We start from the raw sequence: 16,360 nt of genomic DNA on the forward strand, positions 1-16,360 counted from the left end.
TGCTTTGGCTCAATCAGGAAATTCAGTCACAAGATAGAAATTCCAACGTGTTCAAGGATACTTTGGATGGATGAGGATTCATTAGAAACTATGTATGTCCACTAGGGGGCAGCAAACCTCCACAAGTCCTCCTGAGACCTGCTGATTGCTGAACAGATTGAATAGTGCAGGCAACCAGACAAGTGGCTCCCGATCCATATACTTTTCCATCAATACTACAGCGGCCCATTCTGATGATGCTATGATGTACATAGCTTGGCACTGTAATTCAGAACCATTCACAGTGAGTATTCTCATACCATTTTTCAGGGACTGTGAACTGTGGTGCCTTAACAGTGACAGGGTTTCCTGCTACCAGCTGCAATGTAGCGAAGTGAACGCCAACATATTCTCAGAACTGTAACTGCTTTGACTGGGAGGGTGCATGAAAAGTTCTGGGAGACATCATTTAAATTGCAGTCGTAAATTTTACATAAATTATATATATATATATATATATATATATATATACACACACACACACACACACACACACACACAAATAAGCAGGTCCTCTGAAAAGCATAATTTTTTAATCATTACATTTTCCCAAAGTACAGGCAGACATGTGCAAACTTGATGAGCAGTGGTACTTACAACTAAGACAATATCACATTTATATAAAGTCATCCCACTTTACATGAGCAACATGTATAAAGAAATTGAAAAAGAATCAGAAAAAAAATCTGTAAATCACTTTCACAAGCTCATGCTAATCACAGACTTGAGCAATATACTCAGCCTGAATTGTAAGGTGTTTCATCAAAGTAATTGATGAAAAAGCAAATTAACAGCAATCAAAATATGTTACAAACTTACACAAGGACAGTCCTCACTTTTTATTGCAAAGCATTTCTGAACACAACACATATTCAGGACCAAAGAAAGACATCAAAACAAACTCTACCTGTCGGTGTCTATCCATGAAAAACCCAGACTTCTTCTATCCACCCATCATATGTTGGAAGGGTTAGCATGTCTCCATCTAAAAGGATGAGGTGCCTAGACAGTAAGGTAGTGAAGGATGTTACAGATATTGAGGTGGTCCTGGTATCGGCTGTTGGAATACCTAACAGGTCTGTTAGATGATTAGAGGAGGTAGAACTATGTTGAGGGTCTGCACGATGGTTTTGATTATGTCTGTCCTGAACTCAGATAATCAAGGACAGATCCGAAAACACATGGAAGTGGCCCGCCAGGGGCCCCACGCCTATTGCAACCGACACATCTGCAGGGGTTATTTTAGACAGCCTAGTGTTGGTAAAATGAGCTTTATGAAGCAGCTTACAGTGCAAGAGACCATGTCTAACTCTATCTAGGATACCCCTCCATTGGCGGTCTGAAAAAGCAGTACCAAGGGCTGATACCCGGGGTTTTTCAGGGATAGACACCGATTCTGGTGGCCGTTTGGGGATATGGGGATACAGCTTTTGCACAAAGTGTCCCCTTTGAAATAAATGAAAAAGATGATTCTTTAGCGGGTTATACTTGACTGATAGGATTGTGAATGTTTTCAGGGTTCAAGTGGTTACCCTTTGTTAGACATAGTGACCCAATGTTTTTGAGGCAGATCATTTAATTAGGAGAATGATTACAAACAAATAAAAAATATTCAAACATATTTTTGACCAGAGTCAATCGCAAACAGTTACATTCAGTGCACAACATCTGTCGGTACATGCTTGTCCCACACCATATCCCAGAATGCTTGAGCGGCTGCATCTACATCATTACTGTATTCATTGACCATAACACCGCATATCAATTCATTTTGCTGCTTATGTCCCTCTCATTTAATGTATGTCTCTTATTTAAAACTGTATCATTAACCCTCTGAACCATTGTGGAAGATGGGGGAATTGGGTTAAACCTCAAGACCCCCTTCAATACAACATTTTTCAACCGCGGTCTACAGTTTTTTTGACCACTTTTCAAAATTGTTAAAAAGGGTCTGAGCAGAATGTGGCGCACGCCTTACAATTCTCCTCTAGGTTCTTGTCTATTATCGTATCCAGAATCCATACCACTACTCCTATAATAAATTGTATAACATTGAGCAGTCTCATGCTTTCGTCCCCGTTGTCTTCCACCGTTGATGATGCCAGTTCTGTAAATCCCTCGTTGACAAGCTTATCAATCTGTGCTGCCATTTATGGGGTTTGCCATCCATCCCCTGAAACTGAGAATATAAACACATTCAGACTTTGTCCAATTTAAAAACAAAATTAAAACAAAACAAAACACACCAGTACGGTAAACTAGGTACACTCACCATTAAAACTATGAACACTTTTTCGCTTAAGGTTGTCTTGCTTGGTCTCAGGCCCTTCATGATTGTCTCTGAAAGTAGCCGTTGGTGTGCTTAATAGATCGCCATTATCTGCAACTGTGAGCATAAACACTTTCAGTCTTTTGCAGCAATTAACCAATAAAACCCGTTGAGATAACTAACTATGAACAATAACTTACCGCTTTTCCAATCCTATTTCATGGTCCTTACTCGCTCTTGACAGTATAGAAAAAACTTTTGGTCAAAAATATTCGTGATATGTTTTCTATTCTATTCTAAAATACAGTAAAAGATTTAGCATACCTCCAGTTTAGCATTTCCATTGTTGCGTTGAAAGGTGATCGGCAAAGATGCCTGTGTCTGTTTCAAGCTTTCAGATGTATCTGTATTTTGTGCTCGCCACTCGCTCACTTAATAAAGCATGAGGTGGGAGCAGGGACGGATTATGGGTTGTGTGGGCCCCTGGGCAATGTCAGTACGACATTGTGGCATGCGGGGACATATGCAAATATGCCAGACAGCGCTTGGATCGTCGACGCCACATTTTGTTAAAACACATGAGTTCAGCCCTAAAACTTATTGTCTAGTCTATTCACATAAAATGTATTAACCATTGTATGAAAACAGCACATTCATGTTAAAGAGAATATTATCTCTAGTTTAAAACGTTAGTAGACAGTGACTATTTTCAGTACGACAGTGCGGTATGCTGGGACATATGCAAATAGGCCAGACAGCGCTTGGATCGTCGACGCCACATTTTGTTAAAACACATTAGTTCAGCCCTAAAACTTATTGTCTAGTCCAGGGGTATTCGACTAAAATTTAAAGAGGTCCAGTTAGAGAGAAAATCTTGAAGCAAAGGTCCAGAAGATCATAATGTCTAACTATTTAATAGTGTGATATATATTTAAGTAGCCTATTAGTTGCATCAACGTTGTATGTAATCAGTACCGGACTGTCAAATCAAATGAATTCAGTACAATTCAAAAAGTTTTGACATTATTTATTGTCACGTGACATAGAACTTCGGCCAGCTGGCTTCAGCTTTACGATTTCAGGTTCTACTGCTAAACCACTAGCGAAAAGACTACAAACGCTGCGCCGGTTAAAATAAAAGCGCCCCGTCAGTTTTGAAATAATAACTAAATGTTAAATTTTGGCATCAGTCTTTGGTATCAGAAAGGGGTCAATTTGAGGGGAATGCCTCCGATGGTGAGATGGAGGGGGCAGAGGCTGGTATGGATGTAATGCATATGGTAAATGGAGGTGAGGAGAATGGATGTGAGGTGGGAGTGAATGTGGAGGAGGAGAAAAGCAGAGGGAATGTTTTGGGATATATTGTGTCACAAGGAGGCAGAACATGACTGGAAACTATTCAGGAAGAAGGATGTGAGGAAGAAGAAGAAACTGATGTGGCGTTTCAGGAGGCACAAGACACTGAGGATGCCCAGTTGGACAGATGGTGTCCATGTGGCTGGTGTAAGGTGGGGTAGGAGGCTTCTGAACCATGTGTTGGGCTTTAGTGCACTTGTGTATTGTGCTTGTTTGTTACAAATGAAATAATTAAGCTTATAAACTGCACATAATATATTTTAAAGGTACGTGTTTATATCACTATCTACATGTAAAGGGAGCAGACACAGGAAAAATGTATTGAAGACCCTTGAAATGATATTTATTCCTGATGTGAAATTGCTGTTTTTGTTTTAGATTCCAAAGTTAACCTTTTATTTAATTTATCCCTTTTTCCCAAAATAAAACGATGAATTTAGTTATCTATATTATTTTGCTTTGGAGTCGGAAGTTCCAAAATCACCAGGTAAGTTAATTGATTTTATGTGTTTTAACTCCTAGACAGATGTAAATGATAAGCCTTAACATTTATTTTAAAATAATTTATTGTTTGTTTTTTTTTTTTTACTTAAAAACAGGATCCCTCATGGAGCAAGACTTCAAGGGCATTTGTACAATTCACCTGTAACTGGATCTGCAGTCTTTTTCTCCCCACACCCTCTGCTTGTTCTTCTCTTTCTGTCTTCACTCCAGGAGAGCTCCTCAGACGTCTCCAGCCTGTAAATCCTGGGAAATGCCACCTGCCACTCACCCTTGGAGGCGTAGCCCATTCTCAGGATCTCATACGTCACCATTCATCACAGAGTCACAGCACCTGCAAACATCTGGATAAAAGGAAGAGCCCGTTTTTTTAAAACTTACACATTAAATTTTCCTCTCATTACCATTTTATTCTTTTAAGTTTCATTATGTTTAATTACATTTAGTATGGATTAAGGCACAGCCAGTCTGGAGGACATTCCCCCGGAGGACATGGAGTGGGACCCTCCAGTTCTTGCCCTGAGTCCTATTCTGTGGTGTCAGCCCAGTGACCAGAGTTTCCCCAGCCGAGGAGGCTATCGAAAGAATAGGGGTATGCTACCCAGACTTACCGCCTGATCCCGGCTTGGTCCAAGGGGGTCTTTCGGGGTACCCCATCCATTGGTTCCCGAAAGGAACCACCTGCGGTCTCCTCATGGCACTGGTACTGCCCTGTGCTTTTGTTCTGCAGGGTCCACGGTGTGGTCCGGTTCCTGTCCTGCCTGCCGCTTGGCGTCAGTGTTAATTTCGTTGACGAAAAATTTTCGTCATAGTTTTAGTTAACGACCTTTTTTCTCTGATGAAAACGAGACGATAACTAAATTAAAAACATGCTCAAAGACTAGAACTATGACGAAAGTTATTGACATTTCTGTCAACAAATAAAAACGAGACTAAAATATTTTCCAAAGACGAGATCCAATCAGAACTACTCTATTTTGTTGAAGCGGGACGACTTGAATAGACATCCAATCAGAACAAACTCCCGAGATGCACATAACTGTAGGCGATTGATAGACGATCATCGTATGTACCTGGTTTGAAACAGGCTGTTTTTCTTGAAACCAACATGACAATATGTCAGTGCCAGGAAGAAAGCGAAGCGAAGAGAAGACATATGGACACATTTCCAGTTTAATATTAGAGAAAACAAGACGCTTTGTAAGCCATGTGGAGTCACCATCACTGGTAAAAACACAACACACTTGAAGCGACACTTGCAAGCCAGTCATCCTGAAATCCACGCGAAGGTAAGCTTGCTAAAGTCACGTTAGCACTAAAATTTCTGCAGATTGTAAAAATAAAATCCATGTCATGACTATCTTTGGTCAGGTGCAACAATCAGCAACTCTGGTTAGTTTAACGAGCTGTAGCTTAGTGTGTTCACTGGGTAATTTCTATATATATATATATATATATATATATACACACAGTGTGTGTATATATATATATATATATACACAGTGTGTGTATATATATATATACACAGTATATATATATATATACACAGTATATATATATATATATACAGTATATATATGTATATACACAGTATATATATATATACACAGTATATATATATATATTATTTTATTAATTGAGAATTGTAAATGTTCAGACAGAGCATGATCCCTGATGCCATTTTCTTTGCACTTTTTCTTTGAAACTGAGTTTCAACAGTTGAAATAAAGATAAAAAATTATTTCTTGTTTTTCTTATTTTGTTATCTCTCTAATTTTTGTATTGCTTTAGTTCTGCACAGCTACTTTCATTTGCTATTTCATTTCATAAGGAAAGTCATATGCAGCTGGTTCAAACAGAATGAGTAAAATCTATGCCAATGTGTATTGCACATTTAAACCTTAATACCATTCCATAACAAATTGATAACGTTTTTATTTTATGTTCAGAAATACAAGGGAAACTAAAACATGGATTACTGTTTACACTTTATATTTTAGCTGACTAAAACTATTGTAGATTTAGTCGACTAAAATCCTATGATTTTTAGTCGCCTAAAACTAGACTAAATCAAAAACAATTTAGATGACTAAATTATGACTAAAACTAATGACATTTTCGTCAAAAGGCTATGACTAAAACTAAATCAAAATTTGCTGTCAAAATTAACACTCCTTAATTGGCGCCCTCCGCCTCTGCCGACCCCTCGCTGTCTACCGATGCCGTTCTTCCCTCGGCTGCCGCAGACGAGAGGAGCTCCTCCTTTCTACAGACCCAGACAGGACTCCGAAGGCCCCCCTGTCCGCGACCCTTCTGCGGCACCCCGGAGCCCGTCAGAGGCCCTGAACTGTTCGCTGTACCTCCCATGCTACCTAGTGTCTTGCCCCTCCTAATACCTCAGTCTTTGTTCTGTAGTCTTGCTTCCCCGTGGCTCTCCCTGGTTTCACCTCTTAGCCCGATCTCACTGTTCCAGCCCCCACTCCAGTCACTCTTGCTTCCCCCTTTAGGTTCCCCCTGGTTCCCTCTACTGGCCCTATTCATGTTGCACGGGTTCCATCGCTTATCTGGTTGTGTCCTGCCCTGTCTGTCCCTGTGCCACCTTTGGTCCTTTTTGGCGCCCAATCCCTCCCTTTGTCTCCTTCTGTTTCCTTTGTTGCCACTTGCCCACTGATACCCGCTGTTCGTCTTTTGGTCCCTAGTCGGCATCCCTGTTTGGTTACCTGACCTGTCATGAGTCGTGTCCTGGCGGTTTGTCTCCCCTGCTGTCCTTGGTTTTGCCCTGGTCTGTGTGTCCCCTTAATGATGCCTTTGCACCCGGAGGCTTGGGGGGGTGTTACTGTCATTTCCTGCCCGTCCTGTCATCCTTACCCTCCAGTTCTTCTCCCTGACGTGGTCCTAACGAGCCACGCTTGGTCTCTATTAGTCTCACCTCATGTTCCTGTCCTACTGTCAGTCACTACCAGCTGCCTTGTGTTTTCCCATTCCTTAGTCTGGTAAAGTGCCCAGGCCAATGTTCTCCAGTTCTGTCCTTGTTGTCTGTTTGCGTCTCTGTGCCCAAGCCTGCCTGTCAATAAAGCTCCCTGCGAAGGGGATTCTGCCCTACAGCTTGCATTCAGGTCCTACTTCCCACCGGTCATGTGACAGAGGAATTCATGGTTAGTGCCAGGCAGAAATTAATAGGCAATCTTTGATTTTGCATCCATTTGCTAACTTGTTGAAGTTATCTGATAGTTCTCTCGATTCCAAAGACATATGATTCTTGTCTGTCCATTATGCATATCCAAAGTTAAAATATATCCTCCTTGTATCTACAGGAATACTTTATCTGCATAGTAAAATAGTATAAATAATTCATGACAAAACAAAGCTTTTGAATTTACTGTACATGATTGGTAGCAAAATCAGAAATGTCAGTGTGGTAAGATCATGTACTTTATATGTCCCAGTGGGAAATTAATTTTCATGCAGCAATGAGGTGCAAAAAGTGCAGAGATACATATAGTGTGGCAGGCTTTCACCACGCTCTGCAGCACTTTTCAGTCCCTGGTTCAGCAGCTGCCAGGATGTTATGCTGCTTCGGAGGATGGACTCCACAGCACACCTGTTTGCGAGGACTGTAGGTAACATGCAGGCCTTCCTCAGACAGCTAAGGGAGTAAAGGTGATGATGGGCCTTCTCCATAGCAGCTGCAGCGAGCTGTGCCACTTAAGGCCAGCGGTGAGGGTGACTCTGAGCAGTTTAATGCTACTGACCCTTATACAGGTTCCCTAATAGTATAAATGGGAGTGTGACCCACCTCCTGCTTACAGAAGCTAATGACTATTTCCTTAGTCTCGCTGACATTCAGAGAGTGTTTGTTGCCCTGATACCACTCTGGCAGGCGCCTTACCCCCTCCCTGTAGGCCCACTGATGAATCTTCTGGACTATTTCAAATGCAATTGCAATACAATAAGGTCTTTTACCAGCTGCTTACAGCGATGGGTGGCACAGTGGCTCATAGCTGAAGGGTTGGGGATTTGAATTTGGCCTCTTCTCTGTGTGTCTGTTGTTAGTTTTAGTTAGGGTTAAGAACATAAGAAATTTACAAACGAGAGGAGGCCATTCGGCCCATCAAGCTCGTTTGGGGAGAACTTAGCTAATAGCTCAGAGTTGTTAAAATCTTATCTAGCTCTGATTTAAAGGAACCCAGGGTTTTAGCTTCCACTACAATAGCAGGAAGACTATTCCATACTCTGACTACACGCTGTGTAAAGAAGTGCTTCCTCAAATTTGTTTTAAAATGTTCTCCCGCTAATTTCCACTTATGGCCACGAGTTCTAGTATTTAGACTAATATTGAAATAGTCATTTGGCTGAACAGCATCCAGACCCGTTAGAATCTTATAGACCTGAATCATATCCCCCCTTAGTCTCCTTTGCTCAAGGCTGAACAGATTCAGTTCCGCTAACCTCTCCTCATAAGACATTCCTCTAAGACCAGGAATCATTCTCGTAGCTCTTCGTTGCACCTTTTCTAAGGCAGCAATGTCCTTCTTGAGGTATGGTGACCAAACCTGCACACAGTATTCTAGGTGGGGTCTTACCAAGGAATTATATAAGTGTAACATCACCTCCCTATATAAGTGTAACATCACCTCTGAAATGTGCCCCGTTATAGCATTTTCTTCAAAAATGTCAAAAACACCATTATTTATTCTGTCAACCCAGATATGCACTGCTGGTTGGAAAATTACCTTTTTGGGGTCAGGATATGGAGGAGACCTATTGGCGTGTCACAGAGGTGCAATACTCTCTGCCCAAGAGTCTGTCAGCAGCAGCCCAAAAGCTGATTTCTGGGATCTTCAGAAAGAATCCACGTGATCACCTCACGTTGTATCAGATCCTCCAGCATGAGTTTCTGACAGAGGTAAGCATGTTTATAAGCTGTTACGCTGTGGATGACTTGCCTCCTGTAGAACTGAGTTGCTTAATGGAAACATCTTAAACTCTATTCTAGGGCTTCACTCCTGCCAAACTGCCACCTAGCAGCTGTGTAACGGTGCCACAGTTGAAGCCATCTTACCCAGTAAAGGGGTGGTTCATCAGGAAGGCTCAGTATCGCTATCAAAGGAGGACACCCAAAGGTGAGCTCCATCAATGCAAACTCATGCAGTCCAAGATCTGTCAATTCATCTAGGTCAGACACCCAACTTGGCATCTCCATACTTTCTTGCAGTTGCTAAGCCTTCACGCAAGGGGGCACGTGACCACTGCAGGGTGAAGAACATGAGCAAAGTTCAGAAGATTCCTCATTCTGGTGTATCAAAGGATACCCCTTCAGCCAGTGTTCAGCAGAATGCAAACAGGCTGCTGAACACAAAACCACTGAAAGTCCCAGCCAAGAAGGGGTCCAGGAAGTCACCTGCGTGGGCCTTTAATCAGGTCACCAACAGACCACTCGTCACCTGGGCACTGGATTGGACAAGGAAGTCCAGTTCACCCTGTTTTTGCTGGGTCGCCAACACAGATTTGCGCAGGCCTCGCAGATGAGCCACTCTCACACAGACACCCACATTCACCAGACAGACTGACCTGGGACCTGTACCCTCTGTGCCCTGCCCCGGTGCCCACCCCCCAGAGGCTAGCATGCCCAGGGGCTCCCAGAGCAACACCCTAGCCAGTCCCACATGGGAAGGGGCGCCCAGGAGGACACAGGCCACCCCGGCATGGACGAGGCCCCCACCCCAGCAGCAGGCCACCCCGCACCCGCGAGACCCTGGCCATTCGGCCAGGACCAGCGCCCCACGCCCAGGCCCCCCAACGCCCACCGGGTAGACGCCCCCAGCCCCCCCACCCCAGGGCCGACCCACAACCCCCAGCCCAGGAACCACAGGCCCCCAGCACCACGGGGCCACCGACGCCCACATCCCCCGGAGCCCCCCCACCATCCAAGGGACACAAGGAACGACGAAGTCACGACCCCGCACACCCACTAAGTGATGGAATCAATTATTGGGGACCAGAGTGAGTTGAAATTGGCCAATTGATTCTTGGAGGAAGCAGACATTCGTTCCATACTAATGTGGTACAACAAGAGACCCTTGTATTGACTAATACTCAAATTGTTTTTTGATTTCCAATTTATAAGAATAGTTTTCTTGGCGATGCACAAGGCAATGAGAACCATTTGTGTTCTCACTGTTCCTTAGGAGTTCCTCACTCCTAAGGAACCCCATAATGTAGTCGAAGAGTTCTACTGTTGCTGCGTCTCTTTCTGGCAATTCCTCCGCCACCTCATCTTTACAGGATGCTGCAAGGCGATACAGGACCTCCGTGTCTGCAGCACGGATCAACGGGAGCAGTTGACTCTGGATGTCGTCACACTTCTCGAAGAGTAGTCATTGTTGTCCGCGAAATCTGTCAGGTGATCGATTCAATAAAAAAATCTGAATCCCACAATTCTTAGGTTAGCATTCGCAGGACCATGCTAATCCCGGGCGAGCCCCCAAATTTGTAACCAACCTAGCTGCAAGGCTAGGCCAGTGTACTCCAAAAAGAAATAAGGGGACAGAGTTCTGTGTTGGGAGAGAAAAACAGGACATGTTTAAGCAACAGTGCTTCCGTGCAGGATTTTTTCAAAATCATTTCTCAAACTTAGAAACAGCTTAATACAAAAAAAAGAAAATGCAATATATCTGCACAACAGTATGTAAATATTGAAATACTGTAATAGATGTGTAAGCATTAATCACATTTCAATTATTATGAAAAGTTTACAATAACCCTCTGGTGCAATCAATAACACGTGTTCACAATTCAAACGATAAAACACACACACACACACACACACACACACACACACACACACACATACAAAGCGAGAGAGAGAGACCGAAATGGGGCTGCGTTTCTTTCTCGCACTGACCCATTCACAAAGGATAAAATAAACCTACACTACAGATGGTACAATCAACGAGGCGTACAAAAACACAAATATAAGTTTTCCTATTAAGGAATAAACCCATTTATTTAAAGGCTGCATTGTATCGTGGTCTTTTGTACTTAAAACAAACTCCCGCGCCCAGCTAACCATGCTATATAGAACTAAGCGGATGGCTTGTTACCGCTAACTACCGTTTAGCATTTCCTGAAGGAAAAGATATATTTCTGGCTTTAAACAACAACTCGGTACAGATTAATAAAACAAAATAAATAGGAATGGTATTATACCTGATATTGGGCATATATGAGTATTAAACCCAGATATTCCCTAACCTGTGTTGGGAGGGGGAAAAAAACAGCATACGTTTAAGCAACAGTGCTGCCGTGCAGGATCTAGTCAAGATGAATTTCCCGCCCAGGATTATATATACCCAACACTCGTAGTCCAGCGCCCCCCATCGGTAGGGAGTCTGAACTGAACACGGAGGAGAAAAGCAAGGAGAAAGAAAATTTAATAAAATAAAATAAAATATAATAGTTTGTATGTATAATGTATAATATAATAGAGTTTGTATATAATAAATCACATAATAAACATTACTTAAACTTTTGTTACTTTTTTAGCCCGGTCTGATTTAATGGAAAAAGCGCACATTCGAACGATGTTGTGTAAAATGAGTTAGCACGTTAGATTTGTTTACAGAAAAATATCTAAATTCACTATAACAGGGTGAACAGACAGTCTTATTAACTACGCCCTCTCTCTGGTGTTGGCGTAATTTATCGGGAAGCCACAATTAGCTCTGCAGAGCCTCTTTGCGACCGCGAAATTGTGAGAATTCAGTTGCATTAAAGCAGGCTGACCAGAACATACTGTAGAAATAACATAATAATTGCTAATAACAGGAAGAATGACAATGGATCTTTACACTTTCCAATAAATCAAATGTATTAGCTTCATATGTAAACACACCATTTATAATTATATACATCCATAATGCGCCATATCATATACATGTATGGTATAATAAAGGTGAAATAAATGTCAACCAATAAGAGAAAATAAATAATGACTAGTTTTTCCATTTCCAATTTTGTGCTCAAATCAAACATGGAAAAAAATCATATAACAAGCAATAACAACATTTCACTTCCTTCTCAAACCTCTTTGAAAAGTTCCCCTGCAGCCCAGCTGTCTGCTAGCGGCAACAGTACCAGGAATCCTAGACCAATAATATAGATGGCTGCCGCACTTCTGCTGTGGGTTTTGTATTCGTATTGCGGCTTTTGCATTGTGTGACCCATCTGGACCACCGTAGAATTTAATATAAAATGACAAATTATTGAGATTAAATAATTAAAATTGAATATGGGTAACCTTATAACATGGTTGTTCAAATCAAACCTTTTTTTTGCAGAATTGGTTGTCAAAGTCACTCAGATCTGTACCCTTGCCTTTTTTCCTGCCAACATTTTTATGGGCTGGGCATCACTGGTGTCAATTGTATGCACTGCCAGCCAGGTTCTACCCAGATCTGCCTCACTGGTACTAAACACTGTGGCATGCTGATATAACGTCGCCCAAACAGCATGGACCTCAGAGACACTAAGCTGACAGAGTTCAGTACCGGTCCACTGTATCTGGTCGCCCTATGCTGGCTATGGGTAGCTACCCTCCCCACCTCGATATAAGCCACCAGCGAACCCACTTTCATCCCCCCGGTGAAGAATACGGTCCTCTTCTGTCACAATCACCCAAATCCCTTTATTCACACGACACACCACTCGTGCAATCAGGACATCACACTGACCAGTTAGTGATGCTGCAGGTTCCAACATACCCCACCAGAGGGCTGTCAGCAATGAAATTCACATGGCGACTTTTTATTTGGCCAAGCAGTGTATTATGCCAACATCTCTTATTGTCATTCAGAGATACACGGGTTAGTGCACAACAGAACGAAATTGCGTTGCATTATTTTGCTCAACATCAGCCTGGCAGAGTGTGTAATAAATATATATAAAAAGATGTATATATAAATATATAAATAGGAGCAGAGTACAAGTACCACAATTTAGCAGCAAAAAACACAGTGTACATCACCACAAGACATAGTGCAAGACAGTAGACAGTGCAAGACACAGTGCAAGTTCTTGAAAAGTGACATGTGCATGGATGGAGAGACACGGAGTGTGGGGGAGTGGGGTGTAGGGGAGGGGCTGTTATGAGTTCAGGAGTCTGATGGCTTGAGGAATGAAACTGTTGCAGAATCTGGCTGTTCTGGTCTTAATACTGCAAAGCCTCTTCCCCGAAGGCAGCAGGGAGAACAGACCGTGGTGCGGGTGGGTGGAATCCCCGATGATGTCACGGGCTCTCCTCAGACAGCGTTTAAGTGCAATGTCCTGGATGGATGGAGGAGAAGTCCCGATGATCCTCTCTGCAGTCCTCACCACTCTCTGCAGCAATTTTCTGTCTGAGGCTTTTGAGCTGCCAAACCAGATGGAGATACAGCTGGTTAGCACGCTCTCTAGTGGTTATAATTTCAATATTTTGTTGAATGCATCATACATAGGGGCTGGACAAAATAATGGAAACACCACATAAAATTGACTGACTTTGAAGTAATAGTAAAAATGCACACTTAGTCAGTTGAGTCATATTAGGTGTTTGCTATGGTGTAAACACTGTAACTAGGGATTATGGTGTCAAGAGATCTAATGATGATCAAGGCATTTTGGAGCCCAGTATCTGGGGGCTGGGAGCTCCAGCAGTATAGTGACCCTAAGGATCCCAGGAATGCCAGGACAGGAATCTTTGGACGGCTCTGGAGTGGCCAGTGGAGAGTCCCGGTGTGGATCCTGCAGTGATGGCAAAACTAGTAATTGTGAGAAAAGTTTAGAGGTGGATATTAAGCTAACTACTAATAATTTAATTCAAGCTCAATTTATTTCTGAGGCACATTTCACACAACTGCAGTTGAAACAAAGTGCTATACTATCAAAATACACAAACACTTAAAGACACTTAAACAAACACGTAAAGTGTCTTTTAGTGTTTGAGTTTGTGTATTTTGATGACAGAGAACTGCTATACTGAGTTAAAACTCTAAGAATAAAAACAAATTTTTAAACTTTAAATGTGGAAAGTGTTGGTGCCTGAGGAATATGCAGGGACAGCTCATTCCACAGCTTTGGAGCTGCAGCTATAAACACCTGATTTCCACTATGCTTTAGCCTGGATTTCCGAACCACAAGGAAATATCAAGCAGATCTTAATATCTTGAACTCTATCCTATAGCACATTGGAAGCCAGTGCAGAGAGGCAGGTATAGGAGAAATACGATCACACTTACATGATCCTGTTAGTGGTCGAGCTGCTGCATTTTGGACCAGCAGTAGGCGTGCAATGGAAGCTTGGCTGACAGCTATGTACAGAGAGAAATGGGTGCGTGCTAAAATAGAACCTTGAGGAACTCCACACGAGAGAGGTGCTGACGAGGAAATTCCTTCCCATAGGGAACAGGATGGCCAGCAACACCTGCTGGCCAATTGGGGACTAAACATAAGGGACAGGGATGGATGAGGACCGACTATGACATGCTGTCAATCTGCCACTGGAGGCAGTGAGAAGAATTTCATAAAGCCTCATAGGTCAGTTTGGTATTGAATTGTAATATTGTGTTTTTGCTTGAAAGAATAACTCATTATTGGACAATATGCAAAGAGGATGAAAAATCTGCCATTTTCTCCCTCCGTTACTACAATCCTGTTTCACAAGAAGGACCTGGTCAGCTTGTGGGCCATACTTATCTACTTGTTTTTAAGAGTTTTAGGTCTTCAGAACCACTACTGATGAAATTTGCACTTGTCCGCCCGTATTTTGGCATAATGTAGCTATTTCAAAATGATGCTTTTCAGAGGACTGCTTTTGTAGTCGAGACAATAACGACATATCACATTGATCTAAAGTCATCTCACTTTATATAAGGTATATACATAAAAAATTGAAAAAGAATAAGAAAAAAAAATCTGTAAATCACTTTTACAAGCTCCTTCTAATCACAGACTTGAGCTGTATACTCAGAAAAACTGTTCCAGGTCACGTAGCTCCCCCTGTAGGTCTGTCACAAAAATGCAAACATTAAATTTACTTATTGATGCTTTTTTCCAAAGCAATGAACTCATAACAAATCAAGATCAGACAGCTCCTGGAACAGCTGGGGATTAAGGGTCTTGCTCAAGGGCCCAACAGTGAGATCACCCTGCCAACCATACGATTTGAACTTCATCTTTCAATCACAGGCACAGCATCCCAACCCACTGTGCTACACTCTGGTCCCATCATTAGGTCATCATTCAAATCATTCATGCCTGAGAATGTCACCATGCTGGTTAAAGTGAACACCTCCCTTATTGGCATTGTTACATGTTGTAATAGCTTCATTTATCATGTATAAAGGCAGCCTCTGGATTATTGTGAGGCACATTTAGAAAAGCTTTTGATAATCAGTAGTGACCTAATGGTTAGAAAACTGCATTTATAGTTCAATGTTTGCTGGTTCAAATCCCCGACCAGCAAGGCACCATTGAAGTACCCTGAGCAAGATACCACCCCCAAGATTTACTCCCTGGCTGCTGAATTAGCTGCCCCTTGCTATGTCACATATGGGTTAAATGCAAAAGACATGTTTTGTTGTGGTGTCAGCCCAGTGACCAGAGTTTCCCCAGCCGAGGAGGCTATCGAAAGAATGGGGGTATGCTATCCAGACTTACCGCCTGATCCCGGCTTGGTCCAAGGGGGTCTTTCGGGGTACCCCATCCATTGGTTCCCGAAAGGAACCACCTGCGGTCTCCTCATGGCACTGGTACTGCCCTGTGCTTTTGTTCTGCAGGGTCCACGGTGTGGTCCGGTTCCTGTCCTGCCTGCCGCTTGGCGTCAGTGTTAATTTCGTTGACGAAAAATTTTCGTCATAGTTTTAGTTAACGACCTTTTTTCTCTGATGAAAACGAGACGATAACTAAATTAAAAACATGCTCAAAGACTAGAACTATGACGAAAGTTATTCACATTTCTGTCAACGAATAAAAACGAGACTAAAATATTTGCCAAAGACGAGATCCAATCAGAACTACTCTAGTTTGTTGAAGCGGGACGACTTGAATAGACATCCAATCAGAACAAACTCCCGAGAGCGGTTATACGCTCAGATGCACATAATTGTAGGCGATTGATAGACGATAATCGTATGCACCTGGTTTGAAAAAGGCTGTTTT

General features: G+C 42.4%; 1 long non-coding RNA gene across 2 annotated transcripts; it reads right to left on the reverse strand.

Moving 5' to 3' along the window:
- Positions 1-592: 592 nt before the first annotated feature.
- LOC140593625 (uncharacterized) lies at positions 593-5,583 on the reverse strand. 2 transcript variants are annotated; one of them, XR_011994045.1, is made up of 4 exons: positions 4,777-5,583; positions 4,308-4,509; positions 2,312-2,425; positions 593-2,218 (listed from the first exon to the last, which is right to left on the reverse strand). It is a non-coding gene; the product is annotated as an uncharacterized lncRNA (long non-coding RNA). The 2 variants fall into 2 exon arrangements; XR_011994044.1 differs by having other exon boundaries at positions 4,308-5,583.
- Between the last annotated feature and the right edge of the window lie 10,777 nt (positions 5,584-16,360).

Source organism: Paramormyrops kingsleyae, chromosome 12 (genome assembly GCF_048594095.1).
Source record: "Paramormyrops kingsleyae isolate MSU_618 chromosome 12, PKINGS_0.4, whole genome shotgun sequence".
NCBI lineage: Eukaryota > Metazoa > Chordata > Actinopteri > Osteoglossiformes > Mormyridae > Paramormyrops > Paramormyrops kingsleyae.